Source organism: Mesoplodon bidens (genome assembly GCF_964165515.1).
Source record: "Mesoplodon bidens genome assembly, chromosome: 12".
Classification (NCBI taxonomy): domain Eukaryota; kingdom Metazoa; phylum Chordata; class Mammalia; order Artiodactyla; family Ziphiidae; genus Mesoplodon; species Mesoplodon bidens.
In genome coordinates, this window is record NC_138168.1 from 65502460 (window position 1) to 65528032 (window position 25573).

Below are 25573 nucleotides of genomic sequence, written 5' to 3' on the forward strand. Positions count from 1 at the left end.
TATTGATTTTATTTTTTGATGTAGAAAATAGTCAAAAGTCAAGATCGTCTGCTAATTTTGTCACACATGTTTTCCTATTCTTTTTTGAATGTTTGAAATTTCCTACATATGGCAAACTCTCTCTCCTTAAAAAAATATAAATAAAGGAAATCTAATTTAAAATTAAAATTGTTTCATCCAAATGTGTTGTATCATAATTCAGTTTTGTTTGAAGACTGCCATTCTTTGTTTTTATGAATTTTAATATGAGATTAGAAATGACAACAAGTGTGTTTGTGTGTGTGTGTGTGTGTGTGTGTGAGAAATCTTACAAAAACAGGAAGGTGCATTGTAATGCCTGGTCAAATTCAGTGCCATGAAGAAAATATTTAATCTGGGTAGTGAGCTGGGTTCATCCAAAGTTTAGGTAAAAGCCACCATTAGCCAATGCTTGGTTCTTTGAATCATCTTCCTCATCTTTAACCTCCTCCTCCTCCTCCTCTCCCTCACCACCACCGTCATCATCATCATCATCATCATCATCATCATCATCATCACTACCATTTATCAAAACTTTGCTAACTCCAGGCATAATGCTGGATACTTTATGCATCATCCTCATGACAACTCTTCTAGGAAACTGAGACTCAGATTAAGTAAACTGTGTATGCAGCTAGCTAGAGAGACAGAGCTAAAATTAGAATAAAGTACATCTAAGCGTTAGGCCATTCCCAGTAGTTTCTTAGCTAAGGCAGAGCCGCCCTTCATCGCAGCCCAGTTGCAGCACAGCCCACGTGTAGGGCTTCAGTGCAGCTTCCATAGGAGCGCTGAGCCAGCAGCCCTACATCCCAGCACTCACGTGACCTCAGTCTTGTGACTTGCTTCTGCATCAGCTGGGGTAGTGTGAGAGAAGTCGAGGAGAAGAGGAGCGTGTCCTCAAAGAAGGTCATCTTTAATCCTTCTACGGCTTCTCTGTGTCGCTCCGATTCTAAGGCTGATTTCACATGAGCCTCGTTTTCTCTCTAACTGGTTTCTTCTTCCTCTCACTCACTTAAAAAAAAAACAAAAAAACAAAAACAATTTTGTAGGTCAGATGCTGTAATTTAATAGGAATCTAAGAGTAACTGCAGATGGTCCTAAGGTGCCAGGGGTGGTTTCTACTGGCTCCTTTCCTTCCAACCCTGTAACAAAGGTTGCCACCTGTTATCAGGGAGCAGCTCAATAACAAATTCCAAGATTGGAATTAAATTGCTTTGACTTCACTACAATTACTTCTTTTGTTGGGCAAAGTGTATTCAAATTATGCAGTTTATTGGATTTTTACCAATCTCTTCAACCCTTAGGTAGTTTGTAGAATGTGTGCTAGAATGAGGTAGGAATTAGAGAGAAAACGTGCTGGTTTTTTTTCAATCCAGACTTTAACACTGAAATTATTAGCAATTTTTCTGTATGAAAAAAGTCTGTAAAATCTCATTAAGTATCATCGAGAAAGAAGAAAAAAAAAACTTTGTAAGCTTCTTGTTCAATCACATATCCATTTTCAGATTTTATTTTTTTAATTAAAGTACAATTTATTTGCAATATTATATTGGTTTCTCATGTACAGCATAGTGATCCAGTATTTTTTATAGGTTATACTTGATTAAAAGTTATTACAAGCTAATGGCTGTAAGTCCCTATCCTATACAATATATCTTTGTTGCTTATATATTTTTTACATACTAGTTTGTACCTCTTAATCCTATACCCTTAATTTGCCCCTCCCCCTTACATCTCCCCACTGGTGACCACTAGTTTGTTTATATACCTGTGAGTCTATTTCTGTTTTGCATATCCATTCAGTTATATTATTTTTAGATTCCACATATAAACGATATCGCACAGTATTTGTCTTTCTCTGACTTACTTCGTTATGCATAATACTCTCTAGGTCCATCCATGTTGCTTCAAATAGCAGAATTTCATTCTTTTTAAGTCTGTGTAATATTCCACTGTACATATGTAACATATCTTCTTTATCCATTTGTCTGTTTAGAGGTATTTACATTGCTTTCATATATTGGCCATTGTCAACAGTGCTGCTATGAGCATTGGGTTTTATGTGTCTTTTTGAATTAGTGTTTTCATTTTTTTTTCTGGTTATGTACCCAGGAGAGTGATTGATAGATCATATGGTAGTTCTATTTTTAGCTTTTTGAGGAACCTCCATACTGTTTTCCATAATGGCTGCAATAAATTACAATCCTATCAACAGTGTAAAGGGCACTTTTCTCCACATCATCTCCAAAATTTGTTATTTGTAGACATTTTGATGATAGCTATTTTGACAGGTGTGAGGTTGATACCTCATTACTGTTTTGAATTGAGCTTCTTTAATAATTAGAGATGTTGAGCATCTTTTCATATGCCTATTAGCCATCTATATCTCTTCTTTGGAAAGATTTCTATTCACAACTACTACCCACTACCAACTGCATTTTTTTGTTTGTTTTTTATACTGAGTTGTATGAACCGTTTATATATTTTGGATATTAACCCTTTGTCAGTCATAATATTTGCAAATATTTTCTCCCATTTTGCAGTTTGACTTCTTTTTTATTGGAGTATAGTTGTTTTACAATGTTATGTTAGTTTCTACTGTACAGTGAAATGAAGTAGATTTCCCTGTGCTATATAGCAGGTTCTCATTAGTTATCTATTTTATACATATTGGTGTATATATGTCATTTTCAGATATATTGACTAACTTTAGAAATCATATTTTAAATATTTACCATGGGCAAGATGATCCCATATTAACAAATATTCCTATAGCCCCAGAAGACACTGACTAGATTCAACTGCTATGGAAAGCCACTTCTACAATTAGCATCCTGGCCCTTCTTCCAAAAGGAAAGTATTTAAACTCTATAAATGAGTGGAATACCTACTTCAACTCCTGCTTCTTTCCATTTTGCCTTCTCTCATTGATACAATATAGCTGTACATAGACTACTACTATACTTCTAAAAAAGCTAGTTCTCAGGGAGGTGATGGGGGTATTCAGTCTGATAGCTCTCAGACACTTTCATCAGAGTGTTTTTGCAATACTATTCTATGAAAATTTGAGGACAATGAACGGTGAACTTCAATGTCCTTGATGATATGAGCCAAAATGGCACATCAGTGATTTCCAATATTTACATATGATTTCATCAGTATGTAGCATCACTGGGTCATCCATATTTCAAAGTATTCTGGCAATAAATTTCATCAGTTTAATCTCTAAACTGAAGAAAAATTATTTTTTTGAATTTTATTTATTTTTTTATACAGCAGGTTCTTATTAGTCATCAATTTTCTACACATCAGTGTATACATTTCAATCCCAATCGCCCAATTCATCACACCACCGTCCCCATCCCCCCGCCGCTTTCCCCCCTTGGTGTCCATATGTTTGTTCTCTACATCTGTGTCTCAATTTCTGCCCTGCAAACCGGTTCAACTGTACCATTTTTCTAGGTTCCACATATATGCGTTAATATACAATATTCGTTTTTCTCTTTCTGACTTACTTCACTCTGTATGACAGTCTCTAGGTCCATTCACGTCTCAACAAATGACCCAATTTCGTTCCTTTTTATGGCTGAGTAACATTCCATTGTATATATGTACCACATCTTCTTTATCCATTCATCTGTCGATGGGCATTTAGGTTGCTTCCATGACCTGGCTATTTATTGTAAATAGTGCTGCAATGAACATGGGGTGCATATGTCTTTTTGAATTATGGTGTTCTCTGGGTATATGCCCAGTAGTGGGATTGCTGGGTCATATGGTAATTCTATTTTTAGATTTTTAAGGAACCTCCATACTGTTCTCCATACTGGCTGTATCAATTTACATTCCCACCAACGGTGCAAGAGGGTTCCCTTTTCTCCACACCCTCTCCAGCATTTGTTGTTTGTAGATTTTCTGATAATGCCCATTCTAACTGGTGTGAGGTGATACCTCATTGTAGTCTTTATTTGCATTTCTCTAATAATTAGTGATGTTGAGCAGCTTTTCATGTGCTTCTTGGCCATCCATATGTCTTCTTTGGAGAAATGTCTATTTAGGTCTTCTGCCCATTTTTGGATTGGGCTGTTTGTTTTTTTGATATTGAACTGCATGAGTTGTTTATATATTTTGGAGATTAATCCTTTGTCTGTTGATTCATTTGCAAATATTTTCTCCCATTCTGAGGGTTGTCTTTTCGTCTTGTTTATGTTTCCTTGGCTGTACAAAAGCTTTGAAGTTTCATTAGGTCCCATTTGTTTATTTTTGTTTTTATTTCCATTACTCTAGGAGGTGGATCAAAAAAGACCTTGCTGCGATTTATGTCAAAGTGTGTTCTTCCTATGTTTTTTCTCTAAGAGTTTTATAGTGTCCGGTCTTACATTTAGGTCTTTAATCCATTTTTTGTTAGACTTACCAGGCAGATCAAAAAGGTAAAGTACTAGGAAATCTAACCAATAAAAAGTATTAGTTGTAGAAACAAGCAAAGAGTGATAATAAACATGATAATACTGCTAATAAATATACAAAATTTAAATAAAATGGTCAATGTTTCCTATTACTAGAAATTTCTTCAAAGAATGCAACAGACTAGGTCTTTTAATTGATAATTACCATATTTTCTTTCTCCTGAAATCGATTCATACAAACATTTGTCAAGTACTTACAATGTATCAGATTAGGAGCTGGGAATAAGCAGGAAGGAAACACAGCACATATGTCAGTAATATTCTACAATTATTTTGGTTGTACCATGCTGTCAATTTGAGGGGAGGGGGTGATAAATATTTTTTAAAAGCAGGACAAGCAAAAATATTCTTAACATGTAACATCTATGGGATAATCTTAATGAGCTTTCAAGTAGGTTTCTAGATTACTTCCATTGTTCCACATTCTTGAAAATATCTAAAATATGGGGCAGCCCGATGCAAATGAATTCTAGCCACCATCTCATCTTTGCCACAATCACTCAGGATTCCATGCCTAGATGTGAGCTTCTGATTGGTTGAGCCAGGTTATAGTCTTGCACACCAGCTTTCATGAGACAGGTCCCTCAGCCTCCTTAATAAGAAGCAGGTCACTGCTCTCACCAAGATTAATCCAGTGTAAAACCTCTCCGAAATGGAGAGGGTACTCCATGGCTAGGCAACCAAAAACACAAGAAATGATCACATCACTCTCTCACCTTTGGCTCCCCAACATCTTTATATGTTTTCATTCCTAAACCATTCCTTCAAAAATAATAAGTAAATAATAAATGTTTCACTTAATATATCCACTGTTCTGCATCAATAAAGTGGCAGGATACAAAATTAATACAAAAATCAGTTGCATTTCTATACACTAACAATGAAGTATCTGAAAAGGAAAAAAGAAAGCAGTGCCATTCATAATAGCATCAAAAATAATAAAATACTTAGGAATAAATTTAACCAAAGAAGTGAAAGATCTGAACACCAAAAACTATACGACATTGATGAAAGAAATGGAAAAAGACATAAACAAATGGAAATATATCCCATGATCTTGGATTGGAAGAATTAGTATTGTTAATATGTCCCTACTATCCAAAGCTATCTATAGATTCAATGCAATCTCTACCAAAATTCCAATGACATTTTTTACAGAAAAAGAAAAAGAATTCTAAAATTCATATGGAAGCACAGAAGATCCCAAATAACCAAAGCAATCTTGAGAAAGAAGACAACAAGCTGGGATCATCACACTTCCTGATTTCAAACTATAATACAAAGCTATAATAACCAAGACAGTATGGTACTAGCATAAAAACAGACACATAGACCAATGGAAGAGGATCAAGAGCCCAGAAATAAACCCATGCATATATGGTCAACTAATATTTGAAAAGGGAGCCAAGAATACTCAATGGCAGAAAAGATGGTCTTTTAAGTAAATGGTGTTGGGAAAAATGGATATCCACATGCAAAAGAATGAAACTGGACCCTTACCTTATGTGAGAAAAAGTTAACTTGAAATGGATTAAAGACTAAAATATTTTCAGACCTGAATCCACAAAACTCCTAGAAGTAACCAGGAAAAGTGCTCCTCAACATTGGTCTTAGCAAGCACTTTTTGGATATGACACCAAAAGCACAAGCAACAACAGCAAAAATAAATAAGTAGGACTGCATCAAACTAAGAAGCTTCTACACAGCAAGAAAACAATCAACAAAATGAAAAGGCAACCTACAAATGGGAAAAAATATTTACAAGTCATATATCTGATAAGGGATTTATACCCAAAATATATAAGAAACTCATATAACTCAATAGCAAATAATAATAATAATAATAATCTGATTTAAAAATAAGCAAAGGACATGAATAGATATTTTTCCAAAAATATGCAAATGGCCAACAGGTACATGCAAAAATAATCAGCATCACTAATCATCAGGAAAATGCAAATCAAAACCACAGTGAGACATCACTTCACACCTATTAGAATGCTATTATCAAAAAGACAAGAGATAACAAGTGCTGATGAGGATGTGGAGAAAAAGGAACCCTTTGGTTCTTTTGGTCCCTGTTGGTGGAAATGTAAATTGGTACAACCACTATGGAAAACAGTATGGAGTATTTAATTCAAAAAATTAAAAATAGAGCTATCATATTATGTAGCAATCCCAATTCTGGATATAAATCTGAAGGAAAAAATTGACTATTTTGAAAAGATATCTGCACCCCATGTTTACTGCAACATTATTTACAATAGTCAAAACACAGAAACTACACAAGTCTCCATCAACAAACAAATGGGTAAAGAAAATGTGGCATATACATACAATGGAACATTATTAGGCCATAAAAAAGAAGGAAATCCTGCCATTTGGAGAACATGGATGAACTCTGAGGGCATTATGCTAAGTGAAATCAGTCAGACAAAGAAAGAAAAATACTGTATGATCTCACTTATATGTGAACTATTAAAAAAAAAACTGAACTCATAGAAACAGAGTGTAGACTGGTGGCTGCCAGGGATGAGGTTGTGAGGGAAATAAGTAAAGGTGATCAAAGAGTAACAACTTTCAGATGTAAGATGAGTAAGTTCCAGGGATCTAATGTACAGCATGGTGACTAGGGTTGACAATACTGTTTGTATACTTGAAAGTGGCTAAAGAAGTAAATTTTAAAAGTTCTCACCACATAAAAACTAAACAAATAAAATAACAATGGTAGCTATGTGAGGTGATGACTGTTAACCTTATTGCGGTATGCATTTTGTAATATATATGTATATCAAATCATCACAATGTACAGCTTCAACTTACACAATGTTATATGTCAATTTTCTCTCAATAAAATGGGGAAACAATTTTTTTAAAGAGCCTAGATAGGCAGGTGAGAAGCTCAGCTTTCATTTCAGTGGACACATATCTCCCTTGGAATATGATATCTCTAAATCAGCTGAGACCAGAGTTGCAGAGATTAGATGAAAGACTTTTGTAAATGGTGTATCATTAAGAGTTTCATGTAAAGAACCACTTCAATTTACATCCCTTATACACACACCCATGTCTTCTGGTTCTAGAATAGCACCATGTACCACTGGCTGATTCTTAGTATATGTTGCATCAGGCAGGACAAACACTGATTTGGCAAGATAGTATCTTCCAGCTGGTGTTTACAAAGTTTTCAGTAGGCTTTTCCATTGTTCTCCAAGGCCATGTACTTCTTTTTTTTAAAAATATTTATTTAGTTATTTATTTGGCCACATCAGGTCTTAGTTGCGGCATGTGGGCTTCTCTTTAGTTGTGGTGTGTGGGTTTTTCTCTCTCTAGTTGTGGTGCACAGGCTCCAGGGCATGTTAGCTCTGTAGTTTGTGGCATGCATGCTCTCTCGTTGAGGCACACAAGCTTAGTTGCCCCGCATCATGTGGGATCCCTGACCAGGGATCAAACCCACGTCCCCTGCTTTAGAAGGCGATTCTTTACCACTGGACCACGAGCGAAGTCCCTAAGGCCAGGTACTTCTGAGGGATGGGTACATAAAACCTATGAACCTTAAGGATCAACCTTGTATCTTTTTCTATAAAGTGAGTTCCTAGATCAAAAGCAATGTTGTACAGGACACCAAGAATATGTAGAAGTCATTTCATAAATCTATAGCAGAAACCTAAAAGGCCATAAAGGCAAACTAAATCCCCAATAATTATCTACTGTAGTGAGGATAAATCGAAGGAGTTCTCAACAAGGCTGATTAAGAAATGGGAAGAAAATTAGAACCTGGTGGGTCTAGAGCTAAAGGGCAAACTAAGCTGCCAGGCTGACCCCACTGCAAGAAAGTAAGCCTGCCATCCACAGCAGTGTCCAAGGAAGTTCGGCAACCCATGCAGGAAATGCCAGCACCACTGCCCAAGGGACCCTAGGCCAGGCAGATGGGCTACAGGAGGAGTACCTTTTGGCAGACGCATGTTCACAAACTGAGCAGGAGAAAACATGGGAGCCCCAGGGGGCTTTCTCATTTGTTACACAGCCCAGACAGTAGCTGAGTATTTGGGGAGCATGGTCATGCCCTCAGAGAAGAGGCTGTACCATAACAAGGGCTCAGGAGTTCAGAGTGGAGCTCAGATCCAGGATTAACTATGTGGTCTGAAGAGACTGACCTCAACTTACTCAGTACGTGATTTCAGGTGACAAGACTTTTCCAGATCATACATGTTGGTGAGACCAGGACTACCAAGGCCACATAGAGCTGGGAAAGCAAGGATTACACCATTGCTTTATTTATAACTCACCTATGCTTATTAAATTCTCCCTTACTCGTGTCTTATTCTTCCATTTCCTCTCACTTGACCCACATTATTTTCCATAAGAGAACTACTCCCCTGTGCTCTGGAATAGATAAGGCCCTAAGTATTAGTTTTTTAGCCTTGGTCATCTTTGTATTATCCTCAGAAGAGTCTAACACTGTAGCTTGTCCATAAAGTTACTCAACTATGTACTGAACTGCATTGGTTTTTATTACCATATTAAGACCAAGTTACAAGGACTTACTTTCTAGAGCCACGTATAATCACTCTGATATAAAGTACCACTGTAAAGGTTGCCCATTTTGACATCAATATAACAGCTTGGACTCACTTGAAGAGCATTTTATACGCGGAGTGGTGTTGCAATTGCTAAGGCAGCTGCATTCTTCCTAGAGAATAGCAAAGATTCTTTGAAGCAATCAAAAACATATAGTCATTGTGTATGTTAGCGCTGCCCTTGAAATAACAAAAGGCATTTTGATAAGAGTTCTAAGCTACAAGTGTTTCCATGGGTGCTTGAGGATAATGGGCACAGATTCACACTCCTACATTTACGGTTGACTCATCTCTTTTGTGACTCTTCTCAGTGAACAAAGAAGAATGAAATAGACATGAAGTGAACATATACTGAGTCGTGGTGTGGGGGACATTTTTGCCTAGTTTTCAAAGAAATGGTTTAGTGCACTGAGTTCAAGTACAGGGAATTGTGGGAGTTAAATGAGTTCAGAAAGTACCCATGGGTATTATTCAGCCTAAATCTGAATCAAAGAATCCAATAAAACTCATATTATAAACGTGTCAAAGAGAATCAAATTAGAGCTTTGTGAATTTCTGAGGGGCTTTTCAAGTTAAATCACATATTTTTTAAAAGTTGAATAAATGCCAAAGTAAAGTCTTTTCTTAACAAACACATTTCAACAGCAGGCAAACAAAGCAATGATTTCTAAGTCTCTGCTGATCCCTTGATAATCCAAACCCCGTACCACGGCCTTCAAAACTGTAGGATCTGGGTTTTGATCCACATGCCAGCTTCACCTCAGTTCCTTTCCTTCTGCCACACATTTCACCTTGCAGCTAAATTTTTTTATAGCTTTTGCACATTATGTTCCCTTTGCCCTAGAAAATTCTGCCCCCCTCCACAGCCACCTTATGTAACTGGCTCCTTTTAATCCTTTATGGCTCAGCCTAAATGTGACTTTCTAAGAGAGATCTTCCTAAAATTCCAATTCAAAGCAATCCCAACACTAGCAGTCTTGTGATGGAAATTGACAAGCTGATTGTAAAATGTACATGGGGATGCAAAGGGCCAAGAATACCCAAGAGAATCTTGAAGAAGATGTAAAAAGCACTAAGGGTAAAAGTAAAGAGTGATAGACTGAAATACAATAAAATAAGAATTCTTCATCTAATGATACAGTTAAGACTGAAAAACCAAGCCACAAATGTGTGTGTGTGTGGGAGGGGAGAGGGGGTTGTGTAGTTTTGTGTCCAGAATATGTAAAGAATTCTTCTAAATCCATAAGACAAAGAAAGACAACCCAGTAGAAAAACGGGCAAAAGACTGGTACAAGCACTCCACAGAATAAAATAAACAAATGACCTGTTAACACATGAAAAAATACTCAAACACATTAGTCATGGGGAAATGCAAATTAAAACCACAATAAGAAAACATATGCACACCCTCTAACATAGCTAAAATTTAAAACTCTGACAATATCAACTGTTAGTAAGGATGTGAAAACAACTAGAATTCACATTAATTGTTGGTAAGACTATAAACTGGTACAACCACTTCAAAAAATAAAATTGGCACATCTACTAAACACATATGTATTTATATTTATACATCTACATCTACATATGTATTTATTCTTTTTCAAATTCTTTTCCCATTTAGGTTGTTACATAATACTGAGCAGAGTTCCTCGTGCTATACAGTAGGTCCTTGGTGGTTAACCATTAAATATATGTACATGTCAATCCCATATACTTTAAGTCACCTATAGATTATTCATAATACCTAATACAATGTAAACACTACGTAAATAGTTACTGGCATATGTCAAATCCATGTTTTTCTTTTTTGGAACTTTCTAGAACTTTCTTCCCCAAATAATTTTGGTCTGCAGTTGATTGACTCTGCCCATGTGGAGGGGCAACTGTACTATGATACAGTGATTTCTCTCCTAAGTATATAAACAAGAAAAATGTATACATATGCTTCTCAAACAACATAGTACATAACTAAAAATGTACATAACAACACTTCGTAGTAGCTTGAAATTGGAAACAATGCAAATATCTACCAACCACAGAATGGAAATGGTTAAGTAAAATGTGGCATATTCATACAATGGAATACCAAAGAGTAATAAAAGGACAAACATTTAACAACATAGAGGAATTTCACAAATATAACATTGAGTGAAGTAAGCTAGACACAAAAGCATATACACTATATGATTTCATTTACATATGCCGAGAAAATAGGCAAACCAATCTATGGTGCTCTTGCAGTAGTGGAGGAAAACAGTTTGCCCACATTTAAATTTTTTAAGTAGTATTGTAGAACTAATGAAGAATTTATTTCTCCTTTCCACACTATATTTCCACATCTGTCTTCTCCATGTGGTTATTAACCAGATAATTTCTAGGTCAGAACTTCCAAAGCAATGCTGAGGACAAACTCCGGGGACATGATGAGTTCAGGACATGGGTGAATATATTTTCCCAGTAAAAACTGAATGTTCCTTTAAAAAATATAACCATATATTTAAAGCAAAACAAAAATGTGTGCACACATACACACTCATACTTTCGAAAACCTATGTAGAAATCACTAGACAAGACAAATTTGCCACTAAATTTATAGCTTATAAAAACCAAAACACCGGGCTTCCCTGGTGGAGCAGTGGTTCGGAGTCCGCCTGCCGATGCAGGGGACACGGGTTCGTGCCCCGGTCCGGGAGGATCCCACATGCCGTGGAGCGGCTGGGCCCGTGAGCCATGGCCGCTGAGCCTGTGCATCCGGAGCCTGTGCTCCGCAACGGGAGAGGCCACAACAGTGAGAGGCCCATGTACCGCAAAAAAAAAAAAAAAAAAACAAAAAAAAAAACCAAAACACTAATGAAAGAGTCAAATAGTAGCCGTCTGTTGTATTTTGTCCATCCAGTCCCCCTTTCTCTTTTCTTTTGGTAACAGTACATATCTTTCCTTAAAAAAAAAAAATACAGTTTATGTAGTGTTAGTGAGGCTGACTCTATCCATTCCCAGTCTCCTATGGGAAAGGCAGGAGTAAGCCTTCCCCTGGCCATTATGACTTGTTCAGGAATGGACCTACGACCCAACCAGGATCAGCCTGTGTCTTTGCTGAGATTTCATATGTAGAAGTAATACAAGCAAGTGTTTCCCCCTCTCTAGAGTGGCAAGTTGAAAGAAAAATGAAATCTGGGGTCGCCTACAGTCATTTTTCCTAACCATGAACAATAAGCCATCTTTTTTAGATAATAGATAAGAATGAGGACAATATGGAAGTGCAGTCAAGAGAAGCAGGATGGAGAGAGACAGAGCTCTGAAAACAAACTTGGGCCCCTTGATTCATAACATTTCTGTTTCTGCTTTAAAGAGTTTGTATTGTGTTTCTGTTATTTGGAGCTAAAAGTCTCTGTGTACTCTAGACCAGAAGACAAATATACCAAAAAAATATTAGGGGAAAATTAAAGATATCTGCCTGTGTTTATACCTACATAGGTCTTCATCAGACAGATTTTAAAGATTTTCCAGGTTGTTTTAGCAAACTTCCTGTATTTACTAATTATTTACAATGAGTTGGTTTAATGATGTCTGCCAAGTCTTTCACAGTCAATTCTTTCAGATAAACTCTAAATTATTTATTTAAAAAAATACATAGGCTCTCTGCACACCTACTAGAGTCATTTTAAACATTTTACTGATCATAGCATCTTCATCAACAGAAGTTTGGGGAAGGAAAAGGGGATAAAATTCAAATCAACCATTTCCACAGTTTTTATTAACTTTGTGAAACAGTGTGTCAAGAGAAAATATTATGAGTTAAAATGAGTTTTCTGTATTATTTAGAGACATTATTTACTCATTATATCAGAGATGGCAAAATTGTAAACTTCATCTAGGGTGCTTATTTCAGTATCCCAAATCAATGTAGCTTCCTTCGCATTACTAGTATTTGGAAAGGTCAGGTATTTTAAAACATCTTTTATGTCATGGGTTGTCCCAAGAAAAGAATACTTATTTCTGGTCATTTTAAGAGATGTTGTTAAAATTATCAGCATATGACTTTGGAGGCTTTGATTTAAAAGATTGATTTCTGCCATGCAATAACCTACCATTTGGTTTGTGAAGAGATATCTTCTCCATGAGTTATGAATAATCGTCAAGGTAAAAGACAGTAACTCTTCCAAAGAACAAAGCCATGGGCAGACCCATATCTGCAACAAGTGTCTCACCTCTTCTAGAAAGAATGGAAGGCAATGGAGTAGTGTGATATTAAATCTAGAACCCAGAAAACATGAAATTGATTTGTATATATCTAAGAAAGAAAAGGAAATAGAAAACATGTCCTTAGGCACTGAGAATTGGTATAACCCCTGTAATCTAAGCCAAAACACAAGAAATAAACCTAAGGAATTTGAACTAAAAAATGCTTACATTCGTAATGGTCACGATCACTTCGTGAATATTTACCACTGGTTACTGGGACCAAAATAGCAGAGACAAATAAACTATCATTTGAACTCATCCAAACTATCGAGAAGCAACTCAAAATACATATCGTGGGGATGGTTGTTCATGCACATCAATCATACTGTCAAGAAACAAAATATATTTATTATTGATCTGGTCAAACAAATAACCGACTTTACCTTACAGTCATAACCTAAGAAGTAGTCTCTCTCCCTGATAAAGTCTTAGTGTATATATACATGTGTATCTATAGTAATATTTATGTGTTAACTATTTGTATTTTCTTTTTATTTTTTATACACTGCAAACAATGGTTTTCAAAAATTAAGAAGAAAACACAACATCTCCAGGGGTCATAGCAAGCCGTCTTCAAACAATATAAATCCAACAACACATGAGTCATACACCAAGTGAGTCAGTCAAATCAGAGGCTATGCTAAACCGGTGATTCATCATTAAACTGAATTCATACTCACATTTTTTCCTGTCGCTTGAAGGCAAACACAAGAGATTAAATTATTTTTAAAATGCATCTTCTTGACAAACACAGCAGAATTGCAAGTGAAGCTGGTAACTTCGTTTGATGCCAAACTTCTCCGAAGTAAATCAAATCTCTCTGCACAGCCCAGACTGAGCCCTCTGTATCAAAAGCCACTGAGAGGTGCCAACACACAGGGCAACACAGGAGAGAGAACCTGAAATGCCAGGTCTCGACCTTCTAGCACATCAGGGGCTTATAAAGGATGTTCAAAGTAAGGAAGAGTGGGCACTGAGTTCCCATTATCTTCCTGTGCAGTGTGGGCAGATCACTGTATTTCCCTGAATCCCAGCTCATCACTGATGAAATTTAAATGATGCCAATTAGCCTACGTGTCACATCAGGTTAGGGTGGAGATTAAACGTGTGGTTTGCTCTCTATACCCCCAAAGGAAAATGAATAAAGGAAAGCATCTCTACTCTGGCCCTGGGCCAGCAATACCTGTAATTCCCACTTACTACTGCTTTTGAATTAAGGCATTCATTCTCAACCCTGCTGCGTGATAGGGTCACCTGGAGAGCTTTTTAAAATATCATTGTCCAAGCCCAATCCCAAACCAACTAAATTACCATCTCTGGAGGTGGGGTTTAGGCACTCACTGGTAATTTTTTTGTTACCCCAGCGATTCTGATGTGTAGCCAATATTGAAAGCCGTGAGAACAGTCCCACACTTTTTGCATCATCTGGGAACTAACTTGTTAGAAATGAAATTCCTGGGAACCACCTCAGATGGACTGAGTCACACGCTTTGGGGACAAGATCCAGCAATACGATTCACATTTTAACAAGCCCTCCAGGTGATACTGATGTAAGCTAAACTTATAGAATATTACAATGGAATAAGGTATTAAAGATCCCAGTTAGGGCTTCCCTGGTGGCGCAGTGGTTGAGAGTCCGCCTGCCGATGCAGGGGACACAGTTTCGTGCCCTGGTCCGGGAAGATCCCACATGCCACGGAGCGGCTGGGCCCGTGAGCCATGGCTGCTGAGCCTGCACGTCCGGAGCCTGTGCTCCGCAACGGGAGAGGCCACAACAGTGAGAGGACCGTGTACCGCAAAAAAAAAAAAACAAAAAAAAAAACCCAGTTAAAATTCAGTGTTATCTGGAAATAGTAACATGTTAAATCATTACACTGACTCGAGTACTTTTAGTTAACCTTTTCCTGAAAAAATAGGACAGAGAATAAGAAAGCTTAGATGGAAAAAGAAGTAGAATTGGAGCTGTAACCAGTGCTGTCCAATACAAATATAATGTGAGGCACAAATATGAGCCACAAATTCGAGCCCCTTTGTAATGTCACATTTTCTAGCTTTTATTTTTTATTATTAAAAAAGTAAAAAGAAACAAAATTACATTGAATAATATTTATTTAACCTAATATATCTAAGATGTCATCACTTCAACATTAATCAATAAAGAAATTATTGATGAAATATTTTACATTGTTTTCATACTAAGTCTTCAAAATCCGGTGTGTTTTTTATACTTACAGCACATCTCAATTTGGACCAGCTACATTTCAAGCTCTCAATAGCCACATGCAGCCAGTGGCTACCATATTGGATAGAACACATCTAGATGACTGCTTCTCAAAGCTCGACATGTAGTTGAATTACCTAGAAATCTTAGAAATGCACATTCTGATTTAGTAGACCTGGGATGGGGCTGGAGAACCTGTTTTCTTATAAGCTCCCCGGCCTGGCCAGCGGTTTAATTTGGTGAGGAAGAATGCAAGATGAAAATGCAGGGTCTCTTGTTTAAAAAGCAGAAAAAAAGTACCTTCAAGGGTTTTAAAATATAAAACTTCTTCCCTTTTTCTGTGGTCTCTCTTCAACCTGTCATAGTGTTTTGTCTTTGCTATTTAATGTTACACTCCCTGCTCACGGGATGGGGAGAGGAGGTGGGGAGTGCGGAACGATATTCAGGGTTGAGCACAGACCTTCACAGGCAAGGGTAGAGGGGCTACCCTGGAGTTCTACACGTGTGAATGCACCACTTCATCCAGTGTACTTTTGTGTGTGTGTGTGAGAGATCTTAGTTCCCTGACCAGTGATTGAACCCGTGCCTTTGGCAGTGAGAGCATGGAGTCCTAACCACTGGACCACCAGGGAATTATTCCCTGTTATTGTTCTTGATGTTGTAAAACCTGGAATTCTACATACAGAAGAACTCTACATACACAGTAGTTCTAAAATTTCCAAGATTTTATACCACAAAAGTAGGTCTTTTTGCTTCCCTATGAGGAGAAATTGCCTCTTTCAAACCTGAATCCCTTTACCTCCGAGAGAAGGAGGCTTCACTCTGAGAATCCCTGGCAGCTTGGCTCAAATGAGACAAATAAGCTGGCCTTTTAAACAGTGAGAGGTATCAAAAAAAAAGCCAGCGTCAAGGAAACCTGACCTTTCCCTCCCAGGCTCCTCCTCCTGACAGGCTGATCCAAAACCACACAGAGCCTGACCATTGTCAGAGATGGTGTAGGAAAACTGGGTGTATGAGAATCATTAGAAACTCCTATCCTAGCTTTTTTTATTAATTGATTGATAATCTTCCTTAAATCACAAAGGTTCTGAGGTGACTTAAAAGGAATATATGCCATATAAGAGCACAATGAAAATAAACAACAAGAAAGATATAAATCAGCTTACACTGTTAGAATCAGAGGAAAAAGTAGGACCCACTTTATGGGCCAAAAGGTCCAACAAAGTAACAATGGTTGGTTTGCAAATCATTTCTGAGTTTCTTGCCACCCAAAGTAAAAATGGGAACACTGTCAGTTTCATTGTTTTCACACATCCTTCATTAGGAGAAAACACCAGTTTCCCAGAGACAGCAAAACATTTTCAGTACTTAAAACCAAAAGAAATTACTCACCTGGATGCTGAGAATTATGATGGACAATGTCCTCGGTAATATTAGCAGGGGAGCAGTGGGGAGGTTGTCATAACAGTCTTCTTTGGCTGATTTTTATGGTTCCTTTCTGCAAAAGGCAAAAGCACACTTGAAAATATGAAATAGAACTAATATGTCTGTATTCCCTGTCATTTCATTCCTCTGATTCAATTCCATATTGGATTAGTATATGTACATGTGTTCTCACAGCTGGGCTTGCTAATTGGTAGGGGTAGAGTGCAGGCGGACACATAGGACTTGCTGACAAGCATCATACAAGCTCTTTGAGGAAACAATGTCTCCTGTTGATTGGTTATCTGGCACTGTGTCAAGCTGCAACAAAGAAAGAATTCATAGGCATGGTTGCATGGTCTCTGATGAAAGGAACAGGCTCCCATATGAAGACCAAGTTCTTATAGCCTGTTACTACTGTTATGGCTAGAAACCACTTTCATCTTCCCCGTCTCTTAGAAAGCAAGTCATGCGTTTCTTTATACCCAGAGTGGAAGTTGGATGATACAAAAGATTGCAGGCATTTGCTGAACTTACACTAGTGACTACAGTGACTGGTGGCCTCCTGAGAATGTCCAGACCTTCTGGATTAATGTAAATGATTCAGCTCTAAATAAAATGTCAGCCTAGCCAGTGTCAAGCTACTAATGCTAAAGAAGTTATTAAAACAGAACCAGGAGACATGACCAAATGAGCTCACTGTAACATGTGAAGCTATGGCTCAAGCCCTAGTTGAGCACTAAACAAATGTCCCTTACAGAGGCAGTATCATGGAGAGCAAGAGGGAACTATCAATAAAGGGTCTATCACTAAAATAAATTACAAATCCTTTTATTGCAGTAATAGTTTGAAGATCTTTGAAATCAAATTATATAGATTAGTGTGTGAAGTAACCAAGGGACAGGAAAGGAGTAAAGAGACAGTGGGCATGGGGGTCTGATATCAGGAGAAAGAGAAATCAAAATTTTTACAGGGTGAAGAAATGGGAAAACAATTACTTATAAATGTAAACTCTATGCACTTCAAGTTCTAAAATTCTATGAGAATATGATCATGAAGGAAGAAAGAGATTTCAGTGTTCAAATCAACTTTCTCATATCTGTTTTAGGTATGAAAAATTCTCTATGGCCACTTCAATTTATAGTAAAGTTAATGTATAAACTTCAGAATTTAAACAAAACATCATCACTTATATGTATTAAGAATTTATCATTTTGCCATAAAATTGGAACTCTAATTCCCTAAGAATTTATTGGACATTTTTAAAGTCCCACAAAGGGTTAAAATATGTGCTTATGGTCACTTTTATTTTAGTTTTTTTTTTTAATTTTAGCCGTTATGTGTTACTACTTTAATTAAATTTTTTGCTACCAGTGCTCATTTTAATGTATTAAATGTCATTCCTAATGGAAGAAAAGCAGTTTAACATCATCTGAAATTTGGTGGAGCCTTTGTAAAGCTAATTTTTCTTCAAAGATGGATCGTAAAAATGCCTTGAGCTCATAGATTTGGAGCCAAAGTCATGTCAGTTTAACTTGAATGCTCAGTGACCCAAGAAATGGATTACTAGAAGCTTATTAGGCAAAGGAATATCGTCCTGAGTCTAATAAAATTCTCACTGTCCAATCAAGTCTTCAGCAACCGAGTTCATCCTCATTCTCTTCTTTTCAACTTCACAGAAGAAAGAATAACCTTGAGATGTAGGTCTCCATGGTGCCCAGCCTCTTCAATCTAGGGCCCGACATTGCTATGAACTCAGCACCAGGTTTCCATCCTCCGCAGGGGAATCTGGAGTGGACAGCACTCCCGCTCCATTGCACAGATCACAGTTTGTAATCACAGGCTGGTGTGATTATTTAATTCATGTCCATTCTTCCAACAGAACATAGGTGCCCAAAGGGTGGGCAGAGTGCTTACTTTGCCCCACTTTGTGCCCTGTCCTGTGCCAGGCCCTTCCCCAACACCCGATGATTGTTGACTGAATAAGTGAAAATGGAAGCTGGGAAGAGACTAACAAGTTTCATTATGTCTGCCTCACCCTTAATCCAAACAGTAGAGAGAAAAAGAGATTTGGTTCTGATTCTCATTTATACTTTAAACTTTTCTAGTTATATTTTATATAATATTTTAGTTAGACTATTTTAGTTTGAAAAGTATGTTTCGATTGATAGGCATTTAGTGTGTTTACCTTTATTTGGTAAACAACATATATGAACAAGTCACTGCATAATACTCAGGAGTGCACAACATGGCACAGAGCTAATGAACAGTGACAAGGAAGTTGTATAGGACACAAGGACTGAGAGGAGCTGAGGGCCTTTATGAGACCATAGGCCTCACAACCAAATTACATCCACTCCTGGGAGAATCGCCGTTCACTCTGAGACTTTGCCCAGGCTGGAGGATGCCATACACGTCGACATAGAATCTCTGATCTTTTTCTCTCATCTCCTAATTCTTCTCTCTATCACCTCCTACACCCAAAGCTGGGGAGGGCTCAGGGATATGCATTAGAATGAAAAGATTGTATTTAATCTGTTTCCTACCTTAATCGCTTGACAGGGAACCTTGACATTTTTCTCCTTTAGATTGTTTTTTTCCAGGATAGATTAAATTAGAATCCCCCCAATCTTCAATCTTTTAAGTAATACATACATACATATATATATATGATTAGGTTGTCAAAGGCATTAGAACATTTTTTTTCACTCTAGGGGAACAAACAATCCAGCAAGGTAGTCAGACAAGCGCTGATCATTCAACCACCCCTAATCTAAAGGAGAAGGGTAGCCCTCGGGGCGAATTGTGAGTCAGGGTCATTCCTTTCTGGTTGGCTCAGAAAGGGTTTCCCCTCTCAGTGCTCTTTGGTCAAGCTCCAGGGTGCATCTGGCACCCAGTTCTTATGATGATAACAGCACCTTCTGCCTACTTTGCCCTGCACTTTCATGTGAAGAATCCCAGATTCCCAAATTACCTTCCCTATCCCATTCACCCCCATCCAGTCTCTCTGCACCCAGATCTGGGATAGCCAGCCAGCATATTTACAGTGGTGATAAACTGATAAAAATTAAAGGAGTTGGTCCCTGGAAGTATTTGTATTAGAGAAGCAAAGGAGCACAGGGCAGGAAGGTGCACTGAGTCAGTGAAGGTGGAAGAATATTAAAGGCTAACAATGGTGCCAATTGGGTTGGGGACCTGCAGTTCTCAGAATACACAAATACGTATAAGAAGGTCAGTTTACTTGGTAGTCCATATAAAACTGGTGAGATCAAAAATAAAAAATAAAAAAATTAGAAACAAGCATTTGGAAAACATGACGGAAGCAAGCAAAGGAGAGCTGTTTTGGTTGGTGGCATTCCCTACACTTTCGGTCAGAGAGTCACTAGATGAATACACGTTGTTCACACTCTATCACTTGACCCTTCAACCACTGCTCCCTTAAACCACTGCTCCCTTTTAGGTCACTAAAACCTTAAATTCCTCCCCATGTATGCCTTTTCTGAAAACCTGGATCTTAATGTAGATGGTCTGAACTATGTTTATTAACCTAAGCTACAGAGAAACTACTTAGTGTTCCATCCTCTGAGGGCATGTAGACTTATCTTCCTTTTCCCCTTTACCTTTCCTCAGTGAAGTTTCCCAGTAATCCACAAAAAGAAGTAGGAGTTACTTTAAATAGCCTGAGAATTACTTCAGCTTTCATCTCTCAGTGACCTTTAGCCATGAAGTTAATCGTTACTATTAAAGAAGCTCACTATCACTTAGAATTGACAATAGAACTGAACTTTTTCTCAAAAGCATCTTAACACTTCAAACCCAGCCAAGTTTTACAGCAATCAGAAAAAGCTTTCCGTTGGGCAGCAGGTGACAGGAAATGGGCAGACTCAGGTGAGGCCACAAGGAGCTAATGATGGGCCAAGCAATGTGGGAAAAATCAGCACCACCATTACTCCAAAAGGGGTCCCATTGGGTCTCAAGGCCAAATGCTAGTACGGCAGCAGCTCTTATTTCCTCTTTGCTACCATTCTTCTCTTACCTGTTCCTCTTCCTCACCCTTTTTTTTTCAGAAGAAAACATCAGTGATGAACCGTTACACATCATCTTACCTTCAGTATTTTAGTTTGCTAACTATGTAGGCTGTGTGCCGGGTCAGCATCCCTTGTGTCAAATCTCTTCCCCTCTTCCTAGTCGGTCTTCCCCCCACCCCAAATCTAATCCAGCTTCTCTCGCTCCCAAACTCCTCATCTTCTCTTCTCCCCACCACTGAGACGTGTTTATCCAGGGTCTAATCACCTAACTGCCAGAATCTCCTTGATTCCTCAGAGGATGAGTCTCACAGGGCTACATCCAATAGTTTTTAATAGTTTCAGGAAATCTCCAAAACAAGGCTGTTTGATGCAAACCGGGAGCAATTTTATGCAGAAATGTGCTTACGGAGACAGAGAAATCAAGAAGTTCTAGCTTTAGGCATCAATTTGGGTAGAAGAGAAATCCAACAGTGAGAGTAAATGGCTATTAGATTATTAATAGTCCACCTACAGTTGTAAGATATTCAAGAAAGAGCAAGGACAGAAAAGGAGCCAGCATCATAGGCAACACATTCACTAGGTATTTTAAATGCATTAATTTGATTCCATTCCACAAATATCAAGAGCTGACAATGGGCCAGGTGCTATGGTACGTGCTAGATAAACAAAACATATCTGTTTCCTGTCCTCACAGAACTTGCAGTTTAATGGGCAAGAGACATGTGATATGGTATGAAAAGAGCTATGATACGAGAAAAGGGTGAAGTTGGGGCCCATAGGAGGACTGCTATCCAGACAAGGTCAGGGAACACTTCTTGAAGACTTAACATCTCAGCTGGGAACTGAAGTCTGGGCAGGAATTATCCAAGCAAAACTGAGGATCAGGAGGGTAGGGGAGAGTTTAGTTTTGGCCATAATCCTGTGAAGTATGTGTGACTGGCTCTACTTTCCCAGGAAGATAACCAAGCCTCACAGGGATTAAAGCAGTTACTCAAGCTCCCAAATCCAGTCAGTGGCGGATGTGGGCTGGGTCCTCAGAACACTCAAAGCCTGAGGCTGGGCTGGTTCCTTGTGCCACACCAGGCCTCTGGCTGTACCTCACCTCTTTACCTGTTCTAGCCCCATCAGGATGGAAATGTCTGGCCAGAAAGGAAGGGATGACAGTGCTGGCCCGTGGGGATTTTATCGCTAAGCAACAAGACTCCCCAAAGGAGCATCCTTCCAATAACCTGAGAGCTCCTGAATATTTTCTCTCTCTCCTCAGGACAAGTTCTAGCATTCAAGTAAACTTGTTCCTGGAAAAGGGCATACAGCTGGTTTCCAAAAGCAAAAGAGAAGCTTTATTTGGAGCAGAACTGTCATGAGTACCTTTAAAGCAAAATCTTTTGTAAATATTGTAACATCTTTCTCTTAAAATGAGGCGTACCTGGCTTACTGGGAGCTGGCTTTTCAAATCATAGCAAATCTCAGGAGATCAGGGAGTATCAGAAATAGAGAAAAAAGACCTTCATAAAATAGTCAACTTTCATTCTGGCCTCCTTCAGAGGCTTGAAATCCTCTGAGAAGAACATAAAGTGACCAAAGTAAATTTCCACCACTAAATATATTATTTAAAACCTGAATGGCAAAGGGCAAACCTTGTAGATATTAATGAAGAAATAAAACAAATATTTGACTTTTTGTTGTTGCTGTTACTCAATGATATTAAGCTTGTTTGGAAGCCTGCTTACCAGATTGGAGGCCAACATCTTGCAGGTCAAATGAAAGCCTTTGCAAGTGAAGAAAATTTCCTTTTGACATGAGTGAAAGTGAGAAGCAGGTGTGCAGGACACACAGATGTAGACAAGTCCTTGCCACTGGAAGTCTGTTTGCTGTGCAGGTAACAAAAAGAAACACATTGAACGCTTTACTTTGCACTCAGAGACCAGGATGGAAATGAACATTCCTGCAGCCAGGCAAGGCAAGGAAGCCTTCTGAGGGTACCAGCTGTGCTTTCAAGAGGATTCATGTAAGGTGGGGTGTGCACAAGGCTCACATATCCGCTGACTGGCCTGGATATTTCTGGAAGACACTTGAAAGCCTCATTTTGGCGAGGTGCTTTTCTCTCTCAGCTCTCTTCCCTTCTTCACATAGCAAAATTCAAAAAGCCTTCTATTGGGAGAAGCCTTTCTAGCTACAGCCCTTTTGGCCGTTAGCAGGTTGCTGCTGCAAGCCTGGCTCCAGGTAAATGCCAATCGCCCAGTCTCTCTCCTTTCCAACACCAAAGACATTCACCCTGACCTAGGGCTCCTCTCACACATTTCTATTCCTGAGGAAACGAGGATTATCTCAAGTCGCACCAATGATTAGTTCCAACTTCCTTAAATCTAAAAAAAAGATGTTCTTTAGTTCTGCCATTCCACCTAGATTCCCCACATCTCTATTCCTGAAGGTATCCGATCTGAATTCATCCTGGTATCTGATACCAGTTATCAAGTCTCCCTCTCTCTCTCTCTTTCTCTCGTTGCATCCCTCACCACTGCCACCACTACCACCACCTGGGTGAACTTTGAAGTAAGTCAGGGATAAGTCATTGAGCTAGGAACCAGGTCTGTTATTTACTAAGTTGAGAGGGCCCACATTTCTATTATCATAATCTGGGGCTGCCATTGGCTTAAATAGCTTCCTGTTTTCTGCCTCTACTCTCTCCCCCGCCTTCAGCCCCCAACACACTTGCACACTAGAGCCCTTGACCAAAGAGTAATAAGAACGCTGTGTGTCATTTCAGTTCTTACATTTTAGCTGTAACTTGCTTCTCATTTACAACAAGGCTGAGATAGTGACTGGAAATAAATCAAGACCTGAGATGTGGAAGGCAACTGGCACATAACCACCCACTTTGGCCTTGTTGCTTCTCCTAACCTAGGGTAGTGGTCAAGAAGACCAATTCTGGAGCCACGTTGTCCAAGTTCATACCCCAAAATTGCACTTTCTAGCATTGAGACCTTGGTCACTACCTGGCATCCACACTTCTAGGTCCTCATCTGTAAAATAGGGAAAGAAACAGTGTCAATCTCTCACGGTTGTTACCAGGATTAAATGATTTAATATGTGTGAAGCACTTAGCACCTTCATAAGCCACAGTAAACACTGGCTGTTGTGACACCAGGCAAGACAAGCTCTGATCTCAGCTAGTAAAGTTTGCTGCTTTCCAAAAAAAAAGGAGAATTTAAACAATTTTTTATTTTTCCTTGACACTGCTTTCAAGTTTTTAGTTTAATGTTACATGGGAGGCATGGGAGGTATTTTGAGGTTTATGCTTTAGAAACGCTATGCATGATTGAGAGACTTTTACAAAGTAAATATGAAGTTTGATGGCTCCTCCTTCTGTGGATGTGGAGAAACTCGAATTGAGACAGATTCTTCTGAAATTTCTCTGTGAAGAGATGAATTGTCCAGCTGGATCATGAGATCTGGTAAACTATAAATAAATCTCTTTCTTCAAATCACGTTGTTGGAAGACAGCTTTTTATGTCATGGCTTTTCATAGAAATAACTGATGTTATTATGTTTCTAAAGTCCTTCATCCTAAGAAGAAAAGACTTCCTACAACTTCCCGCCATATATACATTCTGTCCTTGTCTAGATGATATTAAATGTGTAGTCACAGGGAAACAATCAGTGCAAATGCAATCTGCAAGTACATGAAGGCACCATGCCTGCTGGACACTGAGTGCCCAGATTAAATGTTGAATGAATGAATGAATGAAACAGTTCAATAGTAAAGCATTGAGCTGCTGTAGCAGAAAACCTATTTCTCTTGAGAATGATAAAAAATTATTTTTCAGACGATGCTTAATCTGAGTTATCATTTCCACCCATAAAGCTTGGAAGTTATGGAAAACTTCTCCCCGCCACAGCCATAGTACAATTGTGCAGACATTCACAGGCATTTTAGCAGACATCTGAGCAAAAGTCTCCCATGGCACCAATTTGCATTGCAAAGAGTTGCCTTTGCAGCATTTCCAGTGTTTGCTCACTTCAAGTGGTAGGACAACCATGGTCTTGTTTAATCAGTAATTCTGTTTTTCTGAAATCAAGAAAACTAGGCCTTGACTTTTCTAAGCTAGTGAGTATCTAAAAGCAAAACTCTAGGACCTGTTCTTAGGTGTAATTTCCTTTCATCTCCGAGCCATGCTGTCAACCTTTGGGATGTGGATAAGTTGCAAGGGTCCCAGCTTCCCCATTTTTGTGTGTCTCAGTCTGACCCTGAGAAGTTCTCTGCTTCTGATATTCTGGCTACTGGCCAGGTCTATGGTTCAGCTCAGCATATATTTATTTTATATTACCCTATGATGGGCTCAGGCTCCCTCAGGCGTTCTCTTTTGTACCCTCTCTGAGAAACAATGCCTTTGGTCCCTTTCCACCTAAAAACAAACATCAGGCCATCTGGTCAACCAAAGGGCCCTACCTTGGACTCCATAGGGTCAAAGTCTTCAGTGATCAACCTTCTGTTTCCTGTTGGTGACTCCCCAGATATTCTGGCTGAAATACATAGATACCATACATTGATCCATTTCATTCCAGGACTTGTCTCACATTGTTACCTTCTTC

At 38.5% G+C, this 25573-nt stretch overlaps 1 long non-coding RNA gene across 1 annotated transcript; it reads right to left on the reverse strand.

The window, feature by feature from the left end:
• Nucleotides 1-661: 661 nt before the first annotated feature.
• On the reverse strand, nucleotides 662-25573 carry LOC308626078. Its single transcript, XR_014017197.1, has 4 exons — nucleotides 25431-25573; nucleotides 22711-22851; nucleotides 16923-17028; nucleotides 662-1029 (listed from the first exon to the last, which is right to left on the reverse strand). It is a non-coding gene; the product is annotated as an uncharacterized lncRNA (long non-coding RNA).